General features: G+C 40.6%; 2 protein-coding genes across 5 annotated transcripts in view; one reads left to right on the forward strand and one right to left on the reverse strand.

Moving 5' to 3' along the window:
* FRRS1 (ferric chelate reductase 1) overlaps positions 1-15,718 on the reverse strand; it is a 32,264-nt gene extending 16,546 nt beyond the window's left edge. Inside the window, exons 1-3 of one of the 3 annotated variants that reach the window (XM_037403647.1) lie at positions 6,274-6,577; positions 5,361-5,500; positions 1,405-1,501 (exon numbers count right to left, since the gene is read on the reverse strand). The gene's annotated coding sequence lies outside the window, so the exon portion shown is untranslated. Of the gene's footprint in view, positions 1-1,404; positions 1,502-5,360; positions 5,501-6,273; positions 6,578-15,632 lie in introns of those variants that run through there. The other 2 variants (XM_037403646.1, XM_037403645.1) reach the window with 2 other exon arrangements.
* AGL (amylo-alpha-1, 6-glucosidase, 4-alpha-glucanotransferase) overlaps positions 15,649-16,788 on the forward strand; it is a 39,564-nt gene continuing 38,424 nt past the window's right edge. The window contains exon 1 of one of the 2 annotated variants that reach the window (XM_037403640.1): positions 15,649-15,736. The gene's annotated coding sequence lies outside the window, so the exon portion shown is untranslated. Of the gene's footprint in view, positions 15,737-16,486; positions 16,787-16,788 lie in introns of those variants that run through there. The other variant, XM_037403642.1, reaches the window with a different exon arrangement.

The raw sequence follows: 16,788 nt of genomic DNA on the forward strand, positions 1-16,788 counted from the left end.
GGACACGAGGATAAAAAAGGTACAGAGCCATTTCAGACTGAACTTTGATACCCAAAAAAAGTCAAATGAAGACAAGGCGTGCCATTAGTTTTACATGCTCTCTAAGAGTCATCGGTATTAACTTTTCCAAAGTCCTTGTACCTTCAGTGCTAAAAATCCACAATAGCCAGGGCAATGCTACATTTATACCTCAACATAATAGCTCCTCAACAACTTTACAACAGTAAATAGAAGAAAAATTCAGAGGGGAGAGGGGGTGGAACAGTTACATTTCAGGAACTAGAAAAAAAAAGAAAAAAAACCACCCAACACTCAGCTCCTCCTCCCAATTAATCAAGATAAAATTGTGATATCATCTTTAACTTCTTGTTAAAGTAAGTTCTTCCTTCTAGTTCAAATACTTCTCCAAACTGTCACAAATCTACATCAATATGATTTTATTCGTAAGGTAAAGAAGCCTAAGGTTCATTGCAATGGTGGCATTAAAGCAGTTTTACACATACACCAGTGAAATCCTCAAAACAAGTTGCTGGCAGAAGAGATAAGGCTGCATACCACAGAGACAAGAAAAAAAAAAAGTAGTATTCTAGTATAAGTAACAGAGGATGTGGTAGGGATTTAAAATGAAACAAGAAATATTCTTTGGCAGACTCAGCCAACTCAAAAGCTGGCAGACAAAGAAGAAGAAGCAGAGATGAAACTACTGGAAAAGGCCAAAATCTGAAAGTAGTACTGTACTGAAGAGCAATTTTTAAAAACATTTTTTATTTTTTAAACAGTTAACTGTAGAAGAGCAATCTTCTCTATGCATGTTCAACAGTAAGGGCTAGATCCTATAAAGAATAACAATTTCCATATTAAAATTTTGCCTTCTTAATCAAACAACACTTATTCAATTGCCTTGAGAAGTCTCTTTCCTCCTCTAATCTGGAAATACATTGTGGTACTCTACGTTCTCCACTTCCACAGCAAAAGAGGCAGAGGGAACATGGGAAGCATTCTTCTAACACCAGTCATTCTGCGGTTGAAGCTTCATTTTGTATTTTTAGGAAACATCTCCTCTAAAGCATTACTGCAGACAAAACAGGTAAATAGTATAGAGAAGTCAAGCTCTAAGAAAGTATTCCTTAATTACAGATTAAAGAACTCTGGACTGTAACTCAAATACCATAGTAACTCTCTTTTTATTAGACAGCAGAATTTCATATTTAAAATAGTAGGCTGGAATAGCCAAAACCAGATGTTCTTCAATCGTTCATCTGCTGCCCCTACTACAGCTAGGATCTTACTGTGCCTCCCTACCTCCTCTTACAAATGCACATATACCTTTGCCTTTCAGCCAAGACCTGTTCAAAACAAGCCTCATACTAATCATAATGTGCAAGAAAGACAAGGGCACAAAACCTGAATATGCAGGATGGAAGAGGGGAAATCCAAGAAACAGCCAGAACTTCCTCATATATGCAGGTGAAGATTTTTCCTTTAGCTCTAAAAAAAGTACCTGTTATAAGAGCACAAAACAGTACGTCATGCCCTCATGAATATGACAGTCTGGCCAAGAGAAGGAAAAAGTGAGAAGGAAAGCTGAGCACATATCACTAGTAGTTCAAAAATGAACAATATTAAAAAAAAAAACTAAGGAATATACCTAGTTAAACTAATGAACCAGCAATAAGCAACTCTGAGAAGAGAAAATAAACAGTATCTTTATACTCAGGCTGAAGATCAATAAATAATTATATTCATCCTCAGCCAAGTATTTGCACAATAAATCATCTGCTTTGCCAAAAAAAACCACCACCAAAACCAAAGCCAACCAACCAAGTAAGGGCAGCCACTGGTAAGCAACATGTCACTCCTATGTAAAAGTCACCTTTTCTTCTGTAAGATTACATGGTTTCCTCTCTTCTGATTTGAGTTCTACAGCCACAATAGTGTTATTTCCCTCCAAGTGATCTTGACAGGAATGACTGCATTGTTAGATATTTAGCACATCATATATACCACAATGCAGAACAGTTATTTTAAATTGGAGTAACTAGCTTTAAAATTTTAACTAACTGTACACAGAGGTAAAGGAATCAGGTTTGTAATAAGTGAACAAACTGCAGAATATGTGACTTTTTTCAGATATCCCCCTTAGCAGGAAAAACAGAAGACGACAACTAAATCTCACAACTACATACAGAAGTACAACCCCAAACAAAAAGTGTTAGGATTAATGGCATAGAAAAGATTTATTACAGAGAGGTTAGGTTCAGGAAAGTTGAAGTGTCATACGTGAATCGTGCTTAACCTTACCACAAAAGAATAAATGCCTTTTAAAGAATAAAGTAAAAACAAAAACAGTTTTCTGCCTGTTATTAAGAAGGACCCGAGAGACTCAAAGCTATCATATCTTATAGAACTGTTACTCTACTATTCTACTCGTCCCAGAAATGCAGCCAAATTAAAAACCCCACTGTTAATCTGCGTGCCAATAAAGATGAATCAGCACATCTCCACAAAATCATATTTTCTAGATAAGAACATAAACTGTGTCAAAAACCTTAAATCACCAAGTATTCTCTCTAAAGCTAGATCCAAAATTAGAATCCATGTTAACTCAAGTCTTGAGGTGTGTAAGCTGCAGAACTGCCTGCTATTACCTATACCCTCCGGTCCTTCCTCCTTGATAAGATTTTGCTTGAAAACTGTATTAAGAGGCTTTGGCCATAGTGCCTCATTTATAACCCTCTGAAATACAAATCATTGGTGACAGCCTACAGATTAGCAGTCAAATTCCCTGTAATAAAGAGGAACAGAAATAATTGACTTCAAGACTGAGGCATAATGATGTTAAAAAAACATAAAAGATAATTCCTGCAGCATTTTTCAACAGGCAGCTCTCCAGTGTTTTTGTTAACTTACTATCATTTGAACAGCCTGGAAGAACAACAAGAAGGGAGTTGAGTTTAAGGATTCCTGCACTACCCAGTCACTTGTTTTCCAAGATAAATGCATTACACTGAAATGCTTGAGTTAACCATGGGCCTGAGAGTACATATAATCTTCCTCTATCCTGTCTGCATGTGATAGCATGCATCAGTAAATGCACCAGTCAAGGTTGCAAGGATGTGCTACAGAGCATACTAGCTTCATAGCCAGAACGAACACATAACATTGATTGTTGATTCTACTTCATCTTGTACTACACACACTTTTCAATACATTATATACTACCAAAGACAGCATAAGATCCAGAAGGCCTTTCTCTACAGATATACATACTAGCGCATATCACACCATTACAATATAAGACAGTTATTCAAACCAGTGTTTCATATCTTTCCTTAGGATGGAAAAAAAATATTTTAATACTCATTAGTTTGAAGCATGACTGCAAATTTGTTAGTCTCTCCCTCCCCCTTCCTACTTAAATCTTCATTATAATACATAACTCAAAGGCCCTGGCATGAAAGAAAGCTTCAGAACAAGCTTGTTCAAAGAAACTTCTTCACTACCTGTAATTCTAGTTGTGTTTCAAATATCATGTCGCTCTTGGGGCAGAGAGAGGGAGGAAGATAATTGTGTACTTGAAGCCATTTCTAATACAGCCTTCTAATTAACAGAAAGCAAAAAATAATAATAAAAAAAAAAAACTAGCAGCAGTCATCATCTCATCACGCTTGTCTTAGTTGGGCAAAACACTTTAGAAAGAAGTGAAGCTTTCCCAAGGAAGCTGAGTAATCAGAATGTCAATATTTACTTCATACAGAAGTTGATTATAACAGTAAAATTCAATTTAATACAGAGATTGCTCAATACTAACAGCTGACTTATAATCTGAAACTTTAGTCAAGCATTTATTGAATTATACTACCAAGTTATTTTATATGTTTGCTGGGCAGGTGAGAACTCAAGACAGAAACAGAGCTTTTTGTTAGAGCACCCTTTTTTAGGAACTTACATTGCATACAACCCACCAGAAAACTGAAGGAAGGTCACGTAGAAAAATCATAACAGGTGTCCCAAAGGTACTCCACTCATGGCCAATTATTCCAACAGTAGTAGGATACAGAACAGTTACTTAAATAAGAGCAACCAAAAAAAAAAGTTCAGGTATTCCTGAAAAGTGAACTAGAAACAACCATTTCCATTAGTATGAATGGAGATAAAGTAGCTAGCATTCTTCATACTTATGATGGACTATGACAAGACAAGAACACCTCTGTGATAATTCAAACATTAATGGTCAAAGGCCAAGGTAATTATCTGTGGCTTAACCTCAAGAGATTCTGCCTGGCAAGGCAAATTGCAAAGAGAAATACAGGTTTGCTCATAAACGTTGAAACTTCACAGAAGCTGGTAGCAATGTAATACAGCTACATTTGTCTGAACGTTTAGAATTTATCATCCCATTCATCCAGGAGTGATCTCCTCCTCCTCAGGAGGGAGAAAGGAAAAATAAGAAATGGTTGGAAAACAAAACAAAACAAAGAGAAGTGCTACAATTTCAGGAACAGAAGCTTTTAAAGCCTGAAGCAATCATACCAAAATTTTGTGAGAATCTTTTCGAAATATTTAGTATACATGGAAAATTGTTCTCCTGGTTACATCTTGCAGTCTTACAGTAACTGGATTTGGATAAATGAAGAGCAATAAATTACTCCTGCTTGTGTTGAAAAAACTCCCGCAGTCCCTGTAGGTATTAACAGCTGAAAGAGCCCTGGTAGCCTAATTCCTTAAGAGCACAATGTTCACACAAAACCTCAGGATCTCTTCACAGAAATTTTCTTTCAGCTGTTTAACAGAACTTCATTAGCTGCAGAACACAACATCTAAAACTAGTTTCAGAGAGGAAGAGCAGAGGAGACACAAGGCAAATATATTGCCAACTCAAAGATACAAAAACTAGCATAGCCAGAACTTTTTCTCTTGAGCATCATCAGACAGGATGGCAAACAGAAAAGGAAACAGCTGTCTAAGGTGTATTAACGCTGAGGTGTCTAATAAGGTGTATTAACAGAAGGTGTTTGAGCCATGCCCTTTTAGAAATATACTCTTACAAAGCAAAAGCGGGCAGCCTTGCTGTCCAAGAGTCACCTTCCCTCTGAGTTCAAGAAAAGAGCTTGGGTTAACTTCTCCTGATCATTCACAACAGCTGGATTGAGCAAGGGCAGAAAACAAGCAGTGTTCACATTCACAGTAACTCATTACTTTTAAAATACAAACACACATACACACACACCCATACCCACAAGACAAAACATACACACCTCAGCCTTGTGGCCTTTCTACTCAGGAAAGGTTCAAAGAGAACTTCAAGGCTTGTATATTTCAAAATGAATTTTTATAACAGTTTAAGCGTAGGTACTTACCTTACAGCCAGTCCTGTTAGTGATCAAGTCTGTAAAATTGCCATTGGCTTTCTACTTATAGTAAGACAGCTTCTATTACATGTAACTTCCTCTATTTGGCTTGCATCCAACAGTATCGACCTTCATCAGAGGAAGTTTGTCTGAAAGAAGAAACAGTAAACACACACAAAAAAGAAACATTTATAAGACCATTCTTCACTTCAGGCACGCATTCCACACTGCTTCCCAAGCTAAACCTGTAAGACCAAAATGTGTGAAGTTGCAATGAAACAACCCTGCAGCTTCCTTTACTTTGTCAGGTGTGTATTTCCACAGATCTCTGAAAGTCTCATATTAAGTAATAATTTTAATTATCTTCTGATGCAGTTAGGAGGAAAAAACTAACAACAAACAAGCCACAACCTTTGATACCTTCTTTCTCAAAGCACAAGTTGGTATAAATTTGCAGCATGGTTTTAAAGCTTGTTATGTACTTACTTCCTATCAAAGAGACACTATTTAAAAAGCGGGATAAGCAATCTTACAAAGGAATGCAATAAGTTTGTCTTTTTTCCATATATCCCACTAAGAATGAACAAGAGGCAAGGATTTTGCCCTGTTCAGTTCTTTGTTTATTTACCTTTGTGTTGGGCAGCTGTTCTGCAGATAATCTTTAAGGCCCCAGCCTTGCAAAGTTTATCTATACAAAGAACCCAAAGTTGCAGGTTGACCTAAATGTGAATAGTTTGTCACCCCAGCAAGCAAATCCCACCACAGGATCAGCACATTTACTGTAATAGTTCCCATACAGCCATCTCCTACACACATTAACAAAGAAATGAAATAAGTAATATTCATCTAACATTAAGACGCAAACAAGATGCAAGAGGAACATGGTTGGTGTGGCTCCCAGATAAAATAAGCCATAGCTTACCTTTACTCATCAAAGCAAGCCAGCTTAAGAGTTTTCTCTAAAGCAATTCAGAAATGCTTGCATGACAGGCAGCAGCTACATGGTGCTTTAAAAGCTTCACTAGACTTTAATTTGCTTCAGAGCTACTGTACATATTCTATTAAGCATGTACAGTTTTCAAAAAGCTTGCAGTACCCACGCTTGGAGCACTCACTATCATCAGTTCAACCCAAGCGCCCTGGAGCTACTGCACCTTCTCAGCTAAGGCAGCCCTGCACCCTGCCCTCCGGCCCCGCTCCCGCAAACAGGGCGGCGGGGCCCAGCCCACCCCTTCCTGCGCTCGGGCCTCCCTCCGCGGCAGCGGTCGCCGCTCCGGCTGCGGGGCGGCCCCGGCACCGCCTCCCGCCGCCCGAGGAGGCGCAGGGCCGGGCCGGGGCGGGCAGAGGCCGCCCCCGGGAGCGGGGCCCGCCGACGGGACGGGTTGCACCGCACCGGGCCGCACCGCAGCGCCCGCGGCCAGCGCTCCGTGCTCTCGCGTGAGCCGGGCCCAGCGGGCACCCCCGAAGGGCTGGGGTGCCGTGAGATGTGTTAAGGGCGAGTCATTTCTTTGCCGACAGCAGACGCCGGCGGTGCTGAGGAACGCCTCGGCTCGGTAAGGAGAGCCTTGGCCCGCGGGATTCACCGGGAGGCTGTCCTTGCGAAAGCGTGCGGAGCTCACCTGCGGCGCTCCTGGCGTGCTTGCAGGTGTTCACGTACACAGGTTTGCAAAATCAGGCTTTTCTTATCAAGAAAACAAATAAGTACTGGCTATAACCGGGCTTTTGCTGGCAGAAACTGCACTGACTTACACAGGCTTCGCCGAATTCTGTTTTTCTTTAGTTTAATTGCTCACAAATCAAAGCAGCACAAAAAGACAATTAGTTAATAAAAATCTAACAGGAATTTTGCCCTCCCACAGAACAGAAATACTGTGTTTGCATTGGCAAACACCTTGACCGGAGGGGTCTGGTATTTTTGTTGCTTATTAGTAGGTCCGAGCCATTAAGTTTAACCGTATTTTCTTTAAAAAGTATTGTCTACTAAAATACAGCACATTTGTAAGTGCTCTGTTAGTGCCCTACTTTTTTCTCAGCTTCTATAAAAGCAGCATTAACCTTAGAGGTACTCTGTAATAGCATATCATAAGATATGTTTAATGAGAAAAACAATAATGAACTATTTTGCCTAATAAGACAAATTATTTCACTGTTACGCTTGTATTATCTTGCTCATGGAAGTCATGGGGAAGCAGAGATCTCACTAAGTACACAGCCACTGAAGAAACATAACATGTAATCAATAGTGTAAAATTAAATATGGATATTTCCCCCTAGCTGGGGGGAAAATATTTTCAGTTTACAATAGCCATTCATGGAGCCCCCAAAATATTAAAGAGTTTATTAAAAATGTAAGCCCAAGTACGTACATACTTCATTAAGTGCTTGTGTATTTCTAATTAATTTATGCTGATTAAAACCAGCCTTCCTTGAAGATACATTATTAGTATGACAAATACTAACAAATACATTCACAGTATGAAAACTCTGGTGACTACGGCAACCAATATACTTGACAATATTTAGGTTCATAACTTATAAAGATTATAGTGGAATTAACATCTAAGTATTTTTAAGATCTTATTTTAGGGTCTTGGCTTATTGACAGAATGGGGTGTATACTTCTGAAGCATTGTTATAAATATAATATATGGAAGTAATTTCCTCATTAAAACCCACAAGGAGGGATGAAAATGCAAGCTACAATTCTGTTGGAAACTGTAATTGGAGTTTAAGAAAAAAAAAAAATCACTTATCTGTGAACGGCAAAGTGGGTAAGGGAGGGAATACTATTTTACTTCTCATTTTATAGCTTCTCATATTTCAGACAGTGTTAGTTATTGCCAGAGAGCTACAAAGCAAGAAAACGAGGAAAACACCAAGAAAACCAGGAAAAAACTCTTTGAGTGCAAGTACTCTTTCAGCATAGACAGTCATGTCTGGAAGGACTCTTTTCAAACATACTAGTCTCCTTGAAAGACAAAATCATAATCAACAGTTCCACAGCCTTAATGAAAATACTTCTATGTGAGAGTACTGTATGCTAATTTGTTAAGTGTTTATATCAAATATGTAAAAAATGCATTAGGATATATGAACTATAAAAAGTCTGCAGATGCATCTTCTTTGTAAAGTGTACTCCAATTATAGTACTATTAGTGTGTTCATAATAATTCTGTATTTACTGCAATGCACAAGTTTTTAGCTTAACCATATGATCAGTTAGGGACATAGAGGGCTGCAGGCTGGTGTTTTAATCTTCCTGCAAGCCTGAAGAGATAAAGGCGTGTAATCTACTACTGAACTGTGTCAAAGACAATGACTTTAAGTGGCAAATGAACAACATAACATCTAATATGAAAAGAAGCTGATGACTTTTTTTTGGCATAGTTTGTTACAGGACCTCAAGGAAGTAACTGAAAGCTTGTAATTCTGAAAGCAACAGCAATTTCATAAAGGAGACTTCATGGTGAGACTATAAAGGGGAATTTCTGTTGCTTAAGAACAGAGGAAACAAGTGAAATACATATAATTTTGAAAATTAAATATTGTGCAGTCTAAGGCATATACTGATAGCTGTGTCATTTTTTAAGCCCAAAGTAATATTGAAAACAATAAGCCATTGAAGCTAGGTCTGAAGAGAACCTGTGTTATTACATGGCTCCTTCTAATCAGTTTTCTTAGGTATTAATCTAACTATACAGCAAAACTGTGGTATTTTAGAAGGTCACTCCCTGCTCAAGTTTCATATGTGTGCACTAGGCAAATGGTTTCTCTGTGCTACTGGCAAGATCATCACTGTAAAACACTGCTTGAGTTCAAATGATGTGCAAAAAGGCTGCACGCCTATCAGATTGTAAAAATTTTTCCTATCAAAACAATTTGCATATGCTTTTTTCCCCCCCAGGAGTGTGGAGTCACTGAAACACTCCTTACCATCCAAAAGTAGATAAATCATGATAAAAGTCACAATGTAGGATAACTATTTTTCCTCCATAATTAATTCATTCTTTTTCCTTGAGCTTTGGCACTGTTTCATACTTATCTATTTTAACAATTGACTTACTGTTAACCTACAAATTAGATAAATGTATTCCACTGACCTCCAGAAATATTCTTTTTAGGTATGCTTCTCTTCGGTCTTTATTCCTCTCTACGAATCAGCCCTTTCTACTTATACTAGTTTTTTATATTTTTTTTAAGTCACACATAAAAATTCACGCTTGGAAATGTGTTTACACGAAAACAGGTATTTCCCTAGAGGTAAAACAAAAGCGCATTTTATGGCTTTCAGTCAAATACACTAACTAGCCACCTGGGGGCATTAGCTGCTAAGTAAAATAAGGTTTTCCATTCTGGACCACACGGAAACCTACTTTCCTTTTATATCTCTATTCTGACACATCAACAGCTGAAGCACGGACACAATAACTTTCTACCAAAACGTGCATCGACTTCGATTTGAAGAGGATTTTTTCGAAAAAATAGTTCCTTGCTTATCTGAAATGAAAGAATTAAGTTTGCTTCCCTGATAGCAGTTTGAGCCAGGTCTGTATAGTTGCTATGATGCAATCATAACTTACCACTTCTCTGAAAGAGTTTCCGCTTAATTCAGCACACAGCACAATTAAATCAATGGATAAAGGGCTGCAGTAAAATCATTTTACCCGCTTCAAGGGATGTGGGCCATCACTTTATCTGATGCACACTACTTAAGTTTTATCTGATGAAACTACTGAATTATTGACTTACTGAGTTTTCTATGTTTCACCATTTTTGCACTGCTTTTTAAAATTATTAATTTTATTATATCAGCAAGGTGTGATGAGATCCTATTATTCTGTTTTACAGGGAGCAAAGAGCTTGCTGGCAAAAGCATTGATCTGTAAGTGCTTCAGTTCAAGCCTCTTTAGACCTGACAACACAATCTGTAATGCGAAACTACAAGATCAATTGAAATCTAGTACAATGCTCTTCCACATACCAATCAGTTTTCTTTGCCAGCCAATCTCAATTTCACTCTGCCCTACAGCCTTTTTTCCCTCTTTTCTTTCATTCAGACTAGGATCTAATTTTACCACTCTTTTTGATCTCACCTCAAGAGGTCCTTTCACAGACAATCCCCTTCCAGTTTTTCACCTTCTCAGCAGCTCTCAGTTTGTCTCCTTCATGGCTTATAAATGCATTCTTTGTTCAGACCTGCTATGTCTGTAGGTTTTGTGGTTGCAATCATTCTGTAAGGGTGATGCAGGATGCACAACGCTGTTAGATGTAACAACATGCTAGTCAGTACATGCCCAGTACCTCTGTGGGGGAACCATGTGGTGATTTGAGTATGGTCCATAGGAATGCTTACAGGGATTTTAGTTCTTTAGCAAGTCTCACCTAAATGCATGCAGAGACTTTTAAAAGCTAATAAACTGGTCAGACTGGTAAAAAGTATATCCAACACAGGAAAGTTGTGAGAAGAGTAAGAGACAGAAGATTGTTTCATACCAGCTTTCAAGTCCTGTAAGCAGCAATCTTCATCTGATGAGCACAGGGGAATATCAAGTGAGGTGTAAAGTGATGCGGTCCAGAGATGCTGTGGAAAGCTGCCCCCTGCACAGCCAGGAGCACATAGTCTCTGTGCAAGCTGGTACCTCCAATGAAGTTCCAGACTTTGGAGCAGGGGTCCTCAAACTTTTTGAACAGGGGCCTGGCGCGCGGATGAAGTGGCAGGCAGTCATCTGCAGCTGCGTGGTTTCCTCCCCCAGCCCCCGGGGGAGGGGGGGGGGGGGGGGAGCTCTGTAAATACCAGGGGCCAGATTGAGGACCCTGGGGGTGTATCCGGCCCATGGGCCATAGTTTGAGGACTTTGGAGGAACCTGCTGCACAGCACTTGCAGTGACCCAACAAACACATCACTGACATACTCTGAGGCAAAATATCAATACTGCACTACTGTATGAGACAGCGATTCCTTCACCAACAAGAATCCAGTTGGAATGGAGAACCAGTGGTTTGCACAGAGGTAAGACACTCTAAAAAGCTGGGCAACAGCAGCAGCAGTTTGTCCCAACATAGAGCAGTAATTCCTAGCTCCTGTCAGTTCATGTAGGAGCCACTGCCCAGTTATGGGCAAGCTACTTCTGATGAGCGATCCTAAACTGGAATTCATGGCTAACCAAAAGATCTGACAACATCAATAAGACCAACATTTAGTAAGGACTTTGAATTTCTGGTAGCAGCATTTGGTGATGGGTCAACTGTAAATGCTGAATTAGGTGCACTGATTGCTATATAGCAAAAGAAGATTTGTTAGTCTGAATTTTAGCTTTGTAGCATTCTGGTGTGAACCACTTTTGCACCACCTTCCCTACTCTTCCTGCTCATATTTAACTTAGTGGTAGCATGCAAAAAATGACTGAAAAGAGGCCCGAGACTGAAAGGGATTTGGCAATGAGAAATCAGGAATTTGTTGCAAAGCATGAAGATTAGGAAGACATGAAAATTATATTTTAAAACAAATGCTTGCTGTAGTCATACATTTGGTAAAATATTTTCCTTCTGCAACGTATCACAGCATGGTAGACTGTTTAAATTGCTAAGGCTTGAATTCTCTCTGTGCTGAAAGATTACAAAGCAGGCCCACAGACCTCAGCATTAGCTTTCAATAACCTCATGTTATGTGAGACTAGTATGTAGTTATTTCTTCGCTGAGAAATCAGATGCCAGTTTTATACAACAGACACAAGTGCAATCAATTATTTATCATTAAAGCATAAAAAGCTGGCTAGATAAGATTTAAGGATTATTATTTTAATGGACCAGGAAAATATCCATGGTATTCTCACTATAGTTTGATACAATAGGAAGGAGCATCATAAAGAAAATAGAGTGTATAAAAGACACTTTAAAAATATTTATTTTTGAGGAGGAAATATAAAACGAAAGAGCAGATCTGCTTAATAAAACATTACTACAGTTCCTTTAGGAACAGATGATCTGAAGTCTTAAATCTTAGTATATCTCACTAGTGTTATATGGAACAATTTACAGGAAAATAAAAGTGCTGGTAGTGATTCAGCAAACTGATGTAATATGTTCTCTTGGGAAACAAAAACTGGCCCAGTACAAGTGAATTTATTTTGCACTTAAACAAGTTAAAATGTACAAGAATACCATTCAGACACTTAAGTTTAAAATTTTATTTGTCAAGTCACCACATTTGCATAAGATTATTAATATCAAATTAATGTGATGCTGTTATCTAAAGCACAGTCAAATGCATCTTAAGCAAGTCTGTGAAAAGCTATATTTAACTACAACAAAATTTTATTTGGACCTCTTTAAAGATAAATGCATTGAATTTTACAATTTTCTATTAAAAATTAATAGCACCCTAACTTTACACAGAAGTTAAAGCAGAGAGCATTGATTGTTTGAGGCCACACAGTAAAAGAATGGCTGAGCTGGGATTAAAAACAAACAAAAAATGTTCCTGCAATCCAAAAATTCACAATGACATCAGGTTCATCTTTGAAAGGTCAAAGCAACACTGCCAAGTAACTAGAGGAAAGGGCATCTACAAGTTCAGTAAGGACACCGCATAGGCTAGTGTCCTAGCCTCTCCATCTTACTGGATTTCTTGCTTAGACATTTTTATTCCAGCCTACTATTTACTCACTGCCTATCTGGCTACTGCAATCTGTTTAGCTGTTTAGAAGGGATTGTAAAAAAATAGGCTACAGGTGATTACTTCAATGTTCTGACTGATATTTTGTCTCAATACTAGATTCTAATGTCCAAGGCCATATGAAAATTCCTGCTGGGCACATAACGTGTCTAAGGATATCGCTTGTTTTCAGCCACTGCATAGCAAAGATCTAACTTACAGAAAAGGCTGCAGTCTGATCAGGTTGCAGAGATACAGTTTTAACGAAAAGGTGCTTTCTTTCAAAATCAGGTTTGCATTTCTGGATGAGATCTCCCCATAAAAAGACAACAGCTAGACAGAAGATTCAACAATTCATGAATTTACAGGTCATGAGTGTGGGCCATTGAGAATAACTGTGCTATTGCTTTAAATTTTATGAAGTCTCAATCTACATACAGGCCAAAGGAATGTGCTTTTAATTTTAGCTAGATACTCAGTTAAGTTCTGTCTGTGCTAGTTGGCTTTTTCTGTTGCTATTGGGAGCTGTTGTTCTGTTATTAAAAAAAAAATAGAAAAAAAGTAGTCACGTAAGTACTGCAAGTTCCCACACTTCACAGTCATAACCTTTAAAACAGGCATAAGCAATATGACATGAGTGTGATCTGACACCTAGTGAACGGGCTCCCCAAAGTTTATTGAGGCCACTACTAGGATAAGCATTCTGTAATACTGTTGCAAAACAGAAAGCAAGAAGGGAGAGAGTAAGAGGAAGGTGTGCGTAAAAGGACTGTTCAGAGCAGATACTTTAATTTCAAAGATAATGAATTTCAGCTTAGGTTACCTTATGTGGAATTTTTTTAAATTTTTTTAATTGCCTGTCTATGCACTTGTGCACTGATGTTTTGCTGGTGTGGTTCCCATATACAGAGAGCCTGCTCAATTTACTTCTGCTAAATTAACACAGGCCCAAAGTCTGCAAGGGATGTGGCAGCATAAGAGGTGATGATGATGGAGAAAGGATTACAGCAGTTTGCTCTGCCTTCCTGATTAAACTTTATCAAGGGAACTGCTGTATTCGTCAGTAGCTTTGTAACAGTAATTTTTTTCATATTGAATTGAAGGCCAATGCAATGATATTGTTCTAATTATTGATTTAATAGTACTTAGGGAACTTTTTTACTGTGCAGTGGATCAAGCCCTTCATTTAGACTGTTGACATCTGTTTTAACTACAGTCACAAATGCTGGTCAAAATAACTGCTTCGGGATTCAGAGTCAGGAGGCTGTATGCTGGTTTGGTTTCCAAATGATTTTTGTCTTGAGAAATTTAAAACTCCTTTTTCATAAACTTGGATACATTTCAAAACACATCTAAATGCATAGTATAGTGGAAATGCAGCAATGTAAAGCTAGTAATTAGAGCTGGGTGAGTTTCCTTATTAAGTTGGGAATACAAACGGGCCACATTTCGAAACTTAGGAGCAGTGGTGAAATTGCCTTCAGTAATACCCTTTCGGGGTTTTCTTGCTTTTCACCAGGTACTCAGCATGCACTTTAGGGTAACTATTTATGCAGAGGACTTGGCTACATAAGTGTTATTTGCTCTTCTTCTCCCAGAGCCGTTCACTGCATAAGCAGCACCCCATTTGCAGTAGGTGACAGAACAATAGCAAGCCTGGAAGAAGAAGCACCTGTGCAAGGCTCTGTGGCAGACCAACTGCAGTCACTTCAGAATACTGAAACCGGCTGAGGACCATAGCAAAGAGATGGTCTGGACCTCTTTCAATTACATGTCTGTTGGTTTTATTTCTACCACGTCCATACCTTTTGGACCTTTTTGTATTTCACATTCTTATGTTGTATCTTCTTTACCAGGCCCCATCCAATTCAAAGAAAACAGCCAGCATACCAGGAAAGCCAGGCTTCTGCTAGGTGCAAGTCTGCCCTGTATACAAAGTACGTAAGCCAAGCTAAGGAATAAGTGGGCTAGGAAAGACAAGGAAGATGGGAGAATCCTGTTGGGCCCCCAGGAAACATCCATGTAAAATAATCCAGATTGATAGTATCATGTTTGCATCATATCTGAATGAGTCTCACTGAGATGAGTGTTAAAGGAACTGAACAAACGCACAGGGGGGCTTTTACTAGGAATTTTCTGTCAGTCTGTCCAGGAACCCTAATATTGTCAGGGAGCACAGAAGTTCAACATATTCACTTACACCAACATGAAAACCTTTCTCAACAATACTAAAAAATGTGAACTGTAATGAGGAACAAACATTTCTTAGAACGTTCAGAGCGAGGAGCACATGAAGGGAGAAAGAAAAAGATTAGCTACCACAAGATAACTCAGTTTGAAATGGGTGGAAGTGTTTCTATGAATATCAAGACCTTTGGGCTGCCCCTAAACGCATCGTAGTTGGATGAACACATCACAGCAAGACACAGTTAGAAAGGCAGGCATGGGATGACTGGCAGTAAACGGTTAAGTCTAAATTGTTTTGCAGACTCCTCCCAATTCCACAAAATATACCACCTTTAAAAATAATTTTAAAAAATGAATAGTGTAACAGTGACTGTAAATTGAGAAGCACTTGTTTGTTTGGTTGTTTTTAACATAGTTATCGGCAATAAAAATAGACTGACCTTCCGGAGCTGCAAGGCTGACCTTTACAGTGGGGTGCAGTTAATGACTTCGGTGGTGAGCAGCCTGGAGCAATTGTCCCAATATTCTGCAATATAAAGCAACGGTGAGGGCTGTGGTGGCAGCAGTTCGGGTGACACTATGCTTCAAAGCAAGGGTCGTTTGGTTTTGTTGGCTTGTTTAGTTGTTTTTTTTAAACCACCTTACCTCTTGGTCAAAGACAGATCCCCGGAGTTTGTGGTCTTGCCCACAGGCTATATATAGCGCCGAAACCCCCGCTGACATCATGTTTTTGTGCAGCGGCGCCTATCGGGAAGGAGGCGGCTGGCGGCTGCCGCGCGCCGCGGCGGGAACGCTGAGGGGAGCCCGCGCGGCGGCGTGTCCATCGCGGCCGGGCCCGCAGGGGGGCCCCGGGCTGCTTTTGGCAGCCTTTAAAAGTCACGTTTTCCTCAGCGAAATGCCTGTTAAGTCACACGGAGCTTTAGTGTCAGGTATCTGAGCCCTCTCGGTGGGAGTCCTCTCGTGCCCGCACGCACAAGCCGTGTGAGAGGCACTTGCGGGGGCTATAGCTGTGCGGGCAGGGACAGGAGACCGGGTACCGCCAGGCTGCGCTCCCTGAAAGCCCCGGGGTGCGCCGGGGCCCGCACTCACGGAGACCTCAGCCCTCTCGCAGCCGCGTGACCGCTTGAGAGGGGGGTCGCTTCGGCGGTAACCTCTCCCCTCGGGGCGCGCTCCCCGGGGCGGGGCAGGACTGGCCGGGGCGGGGCGGGGCGGGGCAGGCCCTGCCCGGCGGGGCGGGGCGAGGCGGGGTGGGGCGGGGCATGCCATGACTGGCCCTGCCCGGCCCTCCCTGGCCCGGCCGGGCCCTGCGCTCTCGCGGGAGCTGCGCCGGCGCCGCCCGTCTCCGTGCGCGGCCGTGGCGGAACCAATAAAATTTGTTTCAAAAAAAGCAAGAGAACGGGAGGAAAAAGCGGTCCTGCCGAGTTTGACGCGGCTGCTGGCGAGTGCGTGAGTGACTGCCCGCCCGGCCGGCCCGGGGCTGCTGCAGTAGGCGAGGGCGGACGGGCTGCGCCAGCCCCCGCCCCGGCTCCGCTCGGCCTCGGCAGCCGTCGCCCTCAGCGGGGAGCTGCGCCTCCGTCGCTCTCCGGGCCCGCTCGT

Source organism: Falco rusticolus, chromosome 11 (genome assembly GCF_015220075.1).
Source record: "Falco rusticolus isolate bFalRus1 chromosome 11, bFalRus1.pri, whole genome shotgun sequence".
In the NCBI taxonomy this organism is placed as follows: Eukaryota; Metazoa; Chordata; class Aves; order Falconiformes; family Falconidae; genus Falco; species Falco rusticolus.